We start from the raw sequence: 10,355 nt of genomic DNA, 5'->3' as shown, positions 1-10,355 counted from the left end.
ACAACTACCTCTTGATCTACATATGATTTTTACATGCGCACAGGTATGTGTTCTATGAGTCCTATTTTTTCAATATTTGCCAGAATTTGTTATGATCTACATTAAATGCCTTTGCATAGTCAATGAAGAACAAATATACATTCTTTTTGTATTCTCTGCTTTCAATCAAGATCCATCTGACATCAGTAATGGTATTCCAGATACCATAGCCTCTTTTAAAGCCAGTCTGAACTTGTAACTGTTCCCTGTCAAAATACTGTTCTGGCCATTTTTGGATAATCTTTAGCAACATTTTGCTTGCATGTGATATTAATGATATTTTTCAATAATTTCCACACTCTATTGGATCACCATTTTTGGGAATGGGAGCAAGTATGAATCTCTTCCAGTCAGTCATCCAGGCAGCTATCCTCCAAATTTCCTGGTACCGACAGATAAGCATGTCCAGGGCTGCATCCCTTATTTGAAACATTTTGGTTGAGGGTTGTTGTTGTTGTTGTACACCATTGAGTTGGAACCAACCTATAGTGGGTTTTCAGAGGCAGTTAGTGGTACAGAAGATTGCCCATCCTTCTGCATAGTAGCTGGTGGATTTGAACCACATGCTTTCAAAATTGCAGCACAGCTTTATACCACTAGTTTGAGGGTTAGGGAGAAATAATATAAACCACAGGAGAGCTGCTTTCCCTTTAAAAACACCACTATCAAAGCCTTATTGGGGCATTTCTATACAGACACTATTGGACATTGTCAGAATGGATACTAAGCGGCACGTACTTGTATAAATGCGTGCTCAGAATAAACATTATGAGATCTGAGTTAACAAAATGGACTCAAACTCGCAATCTTTTGATTAGCCTCCAAATGCATTAACACTTGTGCCATCTCATACTTTGAGAGGGATTCAAAACTCCCTAGGAGAATGAAGCAGTAAAAGGGAAGAAACTCTCACTGGGATGTCACCTTAGGCCTCCAAGTAACTGTAAACTTCTACCAAATCAAACCTACTGCTGTCAAGTTGATTCTAAGCGATGACAACCCTTCATCAGATTTCCAAAGCTGTAAATCTTTACAGAGGAAGCTGCCGATCTTTCTCCTATGGAGCAGCTAGTGCATTTGACACATTTATTTGGCCTTTCTGTTGATAGTCCAATGTGTAATGCACTAGGTAACCGGGGCTCTTAAAAGGACACACGGCAATTTAATAAGAAAATAGGGGTGAAAGACAATACCAGAAGAATGGGAGAGCTTCAGCAAATACTTGACAGGCAGTGGGAGTGTTGATAATACCAGAAAGAGATGTTCGTGGCATGTGGGCACTAGTGGCTTTGATCAGAGCACTAAGGCATTGTGGGTGCACTTGGAGTTGATGCTTGTCTGGTAGGTTGGGTCCAAAATCTGTTTGAAAACCCTGAAGTACCAAGAACCAAGTACTGGAATTTGTACTTGAAGTACAAGAACCACACATGGGCAGATGATGCTATCATTGTGTGCTGTGGAATCCATTCTTACTTATGGTGATGCTACAGGACAGAATAGAACTGTCTCATAGAATTTCCTAGGCTGACATTTTTATGGAAACATTGCCAAGTCTTTCTTCTGACGAGCCGCTGAGTGGGTTTGAGCCACAAATCTTTCCTTTCGCAGACACGTGCTTGACCGGTGCTGCCGCAGAGCTCCCTGCTGAACAGAAAGATGTGCGATAAATGTCCCTTGAAGTCATTTGCACTGCTGTGGCTTTTGGTGTTAGCTACCATGAAATTAGCTCTAACTCATGTCTGGGACCTCTCTAAAGTGCTAAAGAGCAATGAGGTCAGTCTAGAGACTAGGGTGCTCCTAATCCAGGCCAGGGTCTTCATGATGACTTGTTATGCATCAATCAGTTGGACAGTGACTAAGGATGGCAGAAGAAGAATTGATTAGTTTGAGCTGTGGTAAAGGAGAAGAGTATTGAACATACCACAGATTGCCAAGAAAGCAAATAGGTCTGTCTAGGAGAGGGGGGAACCAAGTTTCTCCTTGGAGGCAAGGATTTTGAAGCTCCATCTCACATACTTTAGGCATGTTGCCAGGAAATCAGTCCTTGGAGAAGGACATCATGCATGGAAGGGTGGAGGGATAGTGCAAGAGAGGAAGACCTTGAATGAGTTTGATTGACACAGTAATGGGGGTGATGGGAGTAGGTGTGTGGAGTCAGTGATACTGGCTCTGGACAGCACAGGGTTCAGACCTGTTGTGCAGAGGGTCACTATGAGTCACGGTCAACACAATCGCAGTAAGAACAACAACGTAGTGATCCCATGTGCAGTGGGTTGAGATGCTGCCCAATTCTATTCTCTCCCCATATTTGCGTGTACATCTGGTTGCTGTGATACCCAGGAGTTCTGAAGTCGAGTATGAGGTCTGACTTCCCAGTCTGCCTAAGCCTACCCTCTCCTCTGGAATCTGTTAAGCCTGTGAACCTCCCCCAGAGGGCAGGTAGTCACTGCACATGAGGTGCATTGACACCAAACTTGGCCCTTCCTCAGGGAAGGTAAGAATTCGACCACTGTGCCACCACTGCCCTTCTTCAGTTAGGTAGCTGATTGCAATTTTGAGAAGTAAAATTGTGTACACCTATGTTCAGAGCAGGGTTATTCACAATAGCAAGAACATGGAAAGAGCCCAAATGCTCTTCAGCAAACAAATGGATTGAAAACTTGTGGTACATTCACACAATGGAATACTATGCAGCACTCAGGAACAATGATTTAATAAAATCCTATATGATGTGAGACAGGCTAGAGAGCATTATGCTGAGTAAATTAACTCAGTCTCCTAAAGAGAAATACTGCATGAGACCATTATTGTAAAAATAAGAGGATAACTACTAAGATGCGTATAAGTGTCCAAAAGGGAAAGCGGAGAGGGGAAAGGAGTGGGAAATCAGGAGAATAGCAAGGTTTAGCAAACAGATGGGGGAGAGGATGAAAGAATGAGAAAGATTCACTGGGGACTTGAAAAGATCGTGTAATAATAGATATGTTGTTGTTGTGTACCATCAAGTCAGAACCAACCCACAGTTGACCCTCTGGCAGGTTTTCAGAGGCAGTTAATCACTTGGTAGGAGCCTTGAACTGCATGCCTTTGTGATTGCAGTGCACCTTCTTGCCATCAGGCCACCAGCCCTAATAGGTATGTTGTTGTTGTTGTAGTTGTTGTTATGTGCCATCAAGTCACTTGCAATTCATAGCGACCCTATGTACAACAGCCCTAAACCCTGCTCTATCCCCATGCCAATTTAATTGTCTCTGACACACCTACCCCTATTACCCCAGTCACTGAATCAATCCATCTCATCAAGGATATTCCTCTCCTGTGCTGTCCTTCCACCCTCCCAAGAATGAAGTCCCTCTCCAAGGACTGATTTCTTCTTGCAACATGTTCAAAGTATGTCAGATGCAGCTTCAGAATCCTTGCCTCCGAGGAGCAGCCTGGTTTCACCCTCTCCAGGGTGAACCTGTTCTCTTAGCAGTGCATGGTAATGAATTATATGAGATACAAACTGATTGTATGAAACACAGTGTAAGTGGGGGATTTTATGGAACACAATATATATGAATGAAACAAATGTAAATTAATTACTGTATAAAAAAACAATACAAAATATTTAAAAAAAAAGACGTAAAGCTCAGGTATTTGCAGTTTCATGTGAGGGTTACATGTGACTAATGTGACTTAGTCTGGAGTGAGAGGTTTCTGCCCCAAAAGAAAACGCATATGCTGAAATTAAGAGAAAGAATTCCCTTTTTTTCCAACGGAGGCCTCCCAGCTCCCTGGCGGCTATATTTTTTGGGTCTTGCTGCTTTTATTGCACTTGAGGGAAAGGTCAAAAAAGAGGACACAGCACCTCCCAGCATGACTCAGAGCAGTGATTGCTGGCTTTATTGTGCTGGGAGTCAGGTGAACCCATGCTCCTCACCCCACCTTATCAGAGCTCTGGCATCAAGTCTCAGGCATTTCTTGAGGGCAGAGGAGTGGCTGCCAGGTAGGCACAGAGTCAGATAAGTGCAGCTTCAGGTAATACCAGAGGCTGTGCTTGCCCCACCCCAGCCTCACGCCACCTTCCAACTCAGCTCCCAGGGCCTGGGGAGAGGCGAGGCTTTTTAAATAAAGCTACTGTTTCAAGGAGGCCTGTTGGTGTACTGTGTTGGAAGAAACTGGAGGGAAAGAAAGGATTATGGACACTAAGAAAGACAAATAGGTTAGCTTTTGAAGAAGTGCAGCTGGAATACTCTTTAGAAACAAGGATAGTAAAACTCACACACTTTAATGGACATTTTACTGAGAGGGACCAATCAGGATATCATGCTTTGTAAAATAGAAAGTCAAAGTCATTGCTGTTAAGTCAGAACTGCTGACCCTCCAGGATTTTTTGGAGGCTGTAAAGCACGTGGAAGGTTTCCCATTTCCTCCCCTGATGGAGCTGCTGCTGGATTTGAACTGCCTGCGAGGCATCACCTCTGGATTAGTGAAGCTAGGGCTGGTGAATTAAGCCACAAGAGCTCCCTTGGTAGAGGGAAGGATCCGTGAAAAAGATGAAGACTCTGCATGGCACGGCTTACAATGAGCCCAAATATAGAAGGAGTTGTGCTGCCAATCCAAAGCCACGTGGTTTGAATCTACCAACTGCCCCACAAGAGAAAGATGGGCAGTCTCCTTCTGTGCAAATCACAGCCTCAGAAAACCCACTGGAGGGTCAGCTAGGAACTGGTGCCAACTTGATGGCACATAACACAGTAATAAGCTAACCCTAAAATGAGTGAGTGACAGATGCAGAAAAGGCAGATGTTATTACCACCAAAGGAAAAAGAAAAAAAAGAGCTGGGAACAGAGCACATTCTTTGGATCTTAGGCTGAGACTCCTAGATTCAGAGCAGAGAGAGAATACTATAACACCAGAGACGAGAGACAGTGAAAAACAAAGGCAGAGAAACAGCAACAGGAGAGGTACAGAAAGGACAGACACACCGAGAGACAAGGTAGTAAGCTTTAGGGACTACAAATGGAGAAAGCACTTCGGCAAGGAGGCCTGCTGGCAGAGTGGGCTGTCTCTGTGCACTTATCTGCAGAGCTAAAAGGACTTTATAATACTTGCCTGATCATAGCACAATTCAAGCAAAGACCTGAGATCACAGCTAAAAAGAGGCTGCCCTGATGGAAGAATTCTATCCAGAGATTTTCTGAACCCTCCAGGTTACACTAACTTATGTTCCCTGATAAATCCTACATCTATGTGTACGGTCTGTGAGTTCTGTGTGGCCATTGCAAGGAATTATCAAACTCATAAGAAAAGTCAAGTGTGTTTTGGGAGGGACAGTTGGTATCAGCATTAAAAGGTAAAAAGATTCAAGGGTGGAGTCATATCTGGTTTCTACCTCACAGGAATCAGCCTTAGGCTGTTGATGTTGGCACTGATTTTATCTCCCTCCTGTGAAGTTTGTGGAACTTTAGAGTATACTGCTACCTATTATTATGCATAGCAAGCAGACAAAAAATATTAGCATTGCTATGGAGAGAAGGAGGGGTAGTCTCCTCCCGAGGATTAAAGTGCTTCTGAAAGTTCACTGTAGGGTCAGCTATGGGTCAGTTTCCATTCTATGGTACCCAACAACAACATAGATTCAAACTCAAATTCAATTCATTACCATAGTCAGAACCAACTCATAGCTGACACTCTGGTAGGTTTTAGAGGCTGTAAATATGTACAGGGGGAGATTGCTTGTCTTCCTCCTGCTGAACAGCTGGTGGAATCAAATTGCTTATCTTTAGATTGTCAGCATAACTCCTTATCCACTAGGTCATCAGAGCTCCCTGTAGCAAGACTGTTGTTGTTGTTGGGTACTGTTGAATTGGAGCCAGCCCATAGCTGACCCTTCAGTGGGTTTTCAGAGGCAAATAATCACATAGGAGGAGATTGCTCATCCTTCTCCAACAGAGCAGGTAGATTTGAACCATGTACCATCAGGATTGTAGTGCCGCTTCTTGCCACTAGGCCACCAGAGCTCCCTCTAGAAAGACTAGGAACAGCAATACTTACAAATTAGGAATAATACGATGGTGATCTTGGTTTGGTTGAGGATCTATGAGGATTGTTTTGTTGTTTCAATTTAAGCCTCTTGTTTAGAGTCAACAAGACCTCTAGGAGTGCACTTGCATTTAAGGCCAAGTTTTGGAGACTGGGTGAAGCAACTGGACTCTGTAAGATGGGCTCTCTTATTCTGGTTGAGGGTCATTGTGGAATGTTTGGTTGGTTGTTTGCATTGTTGGTTGGGGTTTTTTGGGGGAGGTTTGTTTGTTTTGGGTTTGTGTGTGTGTGTGTAAGCCTCCTATTTAGGATCAACAAGACATCCTGGAAGGCCCTTGTATTTAAAAGTTGGACCCAAGGGATTATACTTTAATCCCTTGTTATTATATTTTGGAGGAACATTCTTCTAAGTCATACAGCACTCTTCTGACAATTTGCTCTGCTGAGGTAATCTGGGCTTGCTGTGATACTGCTACACCATTGGGATCTCAAATGCCATAATGGCTGCCCATGGTGGACAGTGTTTGGTGGAGCTCCCAGTTTTAAAACAAGTTTGGAAGCAGGAATGGCATCTACTTCCTAAACCACATGCCTCTAGAAACTCTATGCACTTGGAGAAACAATAGTTATAGAAAGGCCTCGGGTCTTTTGTTCACAGAATTGCTAAGGGTCATGCACAACTCGATGGCAATCAACAACAACCACAACATGTTGTTACAGATCATTTGGGAGGCTGGACTTTATGAGGAGGACTGTAACATAAAAATTGGAAGAAGACTCATTAACAACCTGCATTATGCAGATGACACAAGCTTGCTTGCTGAAACTGTAAAGGACATGAGGCATTTGCTACAGAAGGTCAAAGACAGTAGTCTTCAATATGGACTGAAGCTCAACATCAAGAAAACAAAGATTCTCACCACTGGGCCAACTGGCAGCATCATGATAAATGGTGAAGAGATTGAGATTGTTAACAGCTTCAGCTTGCTTGGTTCCACAATCAACAGTCAGGAAATCAAAAGATGGCCAAATCAAAACATTGGCTAAGTCTGCTGTCAGGGTACTCTCCAGAGTACCGAAGAGCAATGATGGCAGTCTGAACACTAAGGTGTGCTTAATCCAGGCCATGATCTTTGCAATTACTTGCTACACATCTAGGAGCTGGACAATAACTAAGGATGCGAGAAGAATCTATGCCTTTGGGTTGTAGTGCTGGAGAAGAGTTTTGAACGTAAGGTAAAGCCAGTCTGCTCCCTGGAGGATCCCTGGAGGATTTTGAAGCTCCATCTCACATACTTTGGGCACATGGCCAGGAGAAGGACATCGTGCATGGAAAGGTGGAGGGAGAGTGCAGGAGAGGAAGACCCCGGATGAGATGGACTGACTCAGTGACTGGAAAAATGGGATTAGTTCTGTTGAAGATGATGAGATTGGTTCAGGATTGGGCAGGGTTCAAAGCTAAAGTACATTGGGGTTGTTATGAGTTGCAGTGACTTGATGGCTCATAAAACCAACAACAACATGTTGTAATGTCCCACCGAGTTGGAACGGACCCATAGTTGACCATCCTGTGAGTTTCCAGAGGCAATAAATCAATCACACAGGAGAAGATACCCCTCTTTCTTCTGCTGAGGAGCTAATGGATTTGAATTGGATGCTTTTGGCTTGGCAGGACAACTCCTCATCACTAAGGCATTGTTGTTGTTGTTATGTGTTGTTGAGTCGCTTGCGACTAGTAGCAACCCTATGTACAAGAGCCCTAAACCCTGCTCTATCCTGTGCCAATCTCACTGTCTCTGATACTCCCATCCCGATTATCCCAGTCACTGAATCAATCCACCTCATAGAGGACCTTCCTCTCCTGCGCTGTCCCTCCACCCTACCAAGCATGATGCCCCTCTCAAGGACGGGTCCCTCCTTATAACATGTTCAAATTATGTTACATGGAGCCTCAGAATCCTTGCCTCCAATGAGCCACCCGGTTTAACCCTTTCCAGGATGAATCTGTTTGTTTTCCTAGCAGTCCATGGTCCACCCTCAATACTCTTCTCCAGCACCACAGCTCAAAGACATCAATTCTTCTTCTATCCTCCCTAGTCATTGTCCAACTCTCTGATGCATAACAAGTGATTGCAAAGACCATAGCCTGTATCAGATGCACCTTAGTCTCCAGAAGTCTCCAGAGTGACACCATTGCTCTTCAGTACCCTGGAGAGGTTCCTAACAGCAGACTTTCCCATCGTAATACATCTTATAATTTCCTGGCTACTGGTGCCGAGAGTGTTGACTGTGCAGCCAAGCAGACTAAAGCTATGAACAATCTCAGTCTCTTCACCATCCATCCTGATGCTGCCCATTGATTGGCCCAGTGGTGAGAATCTTTGTCTTCTTGACATTGAGCCTCAATCCATATTGGAGGCTGCAGTCCTTGACCCTTAGCAGCAAGTGCTTCAGGTCCTTCTCACTTTTCACAAGAAGGGTTGTGTCATCTGCATATCTCAGATTGTTGATAGATCTTCCACCAGTCTTGACCCCACATTTCTCCTCATAGAGCCCCGCCTCCCGGATAATCTGTTCTGCAAATAGGTTGAAAAGGTATGGAGACAGGATGCATCCCTGGCGCATGCCCTTCCCAATTTTGAACCATGCAGTGTTTAACTAAGGCATTAGACTCCCTAATAATAACTATAGACTAGGAATAGTGAGGGAATGTCGTGCCTGGGAAGGTGGAGGGACAGTGCAAGAGAGGAAGACCTTCGATGAGATGGACTAATTCAGTGACTGGGGTGATCGAGATGGGTGTATCAGGGACAATGAGACTGGCACAGGACAGAGCAGGGTTTAGGGTTGTTGTACATAGGGTCGCTGTGAGTTGCAGGCGTCTCAATAGCACAAAACAACAACATCCACCCATGGTATTATTCACCCGTAAAGGGTGAGATTGCAACAAATTATGGTTCACATTGAGAAGAATGGGAATCCTTAACTGTGCTCCTATACTCAGACCAAGAAGCTATTGTCCCAACAGAGAAAGGGAATGCTACATTGTTTAAAATTGTGTGTCAGGATTGTATTCTCTCTCCATATCTATTCAATATGTATGATGAGCAAATTTTTTGAGAAGCTGGACTCTCTGAAGAAGAATGAAACATTAGGTTAGGAGGGAAACTCGTCATAACCTTCATTATGCAGATGACACAACCTTGCTTGCTGAAAATGAAGGCGACTTGAAGTGCTTGTTGCAGAAGATCAAAGAAAACATCTTTCAATATGGATTGCATCTCAGTGTCAAGTAAACAAAATCCTTGCCACTGGAACAACAGACAACATCACAATAGATGAAGAAAATGATTGACGTTGTCAATGACTTTATCTCACTTGTATCCACAATTGACACCCTGGGTACTGGCAGTCAGACCAGGAGAAGTGCATTGGGAAAGTCTGTAGTCAGGGTCTTCTCCAAATTACTAAGGAGTAATGATGTAATTTTGAGGACTAAGGTGTGTGCCTGTCTTTTCAAGCCACTATCTTTTCAGTCACTTGCTATGCATTTAAAAACTGAACAATGAATAAAGATGACAGAAGAATTGATGCTTTTGAGTTGTGGTGTTAGAGAAGAGTACTGAAAATCTCATGGCCTGCCAAAAGATCGAACAAATATGTCTTAGAAAAAGTGCAACTAGAATGTCCCTTGGAGGCAAGGATGGTGGAGCTTCATGTCACATACTTTGGGAATGTTGTTAGGAGAAGCTATTCTTTGGAGAGCGACATCATGCTTGGAAAGGTGGAGGGTCGGAGAAAGAGAGACAGGCCTTCAATAAGATGGATTGGCACAGTGACTACTAAAATGGGCTCAAACCTGTCAGAAATTAGAAGATGGCATAGAATATGGTAAGGTTCAGAGCTATTGTTCATAAGGTTGCTGTGAGTCATCCTCATCTTAATGGCACCTAACAGGAGAGATAAAAAAGCCGGCCTGTGGTCATACAGAAGGGCTTGGATCTGAACATAGACGTTTCTAGTTGTGAAGCCCACTCATGCTTTTTCCCACTGCACACTGCTGAGAGGGATCTCAAAGTCTTTTCTAATCTTTTAGTCTCATGATAAAGACAAGTAAACTGAAGATTCAAAAGATAAAGCTCCTCGACTCAGCCTCAGGCTCTCAATGGTAAATGTCCGGGGGTCATCCAAGTCAAGATGCCCGCATGCGGAACTTCATGTGGGAGAGGAGGTAGAATTGCACCGTTGGGCTGGTTAGAAAGCCAGGGCTAGTTTTCAGCCCCTGGAA

Source organism: Elephantulus edwardii, unplaced genomic scaffold (assembly GCF_000299155.1).
Source record: "Elephantulus edwardii isolate Elephantulus edwardi_28Jun2011 unplaced genomic scaffold, EleEdw1.0 scaffold00367, whole genome shotgun sequence".
Taxonomy (NCBI): domain Eukaryota; kingdom Metazoa; phylum Chordata; class Mammalia; order Macroscelidea; family Macroscelididae; genus Elephantulus; species Elephantulus edwardii.
This window is presented reverse-complemented; position numbering follows the sequence as displayed.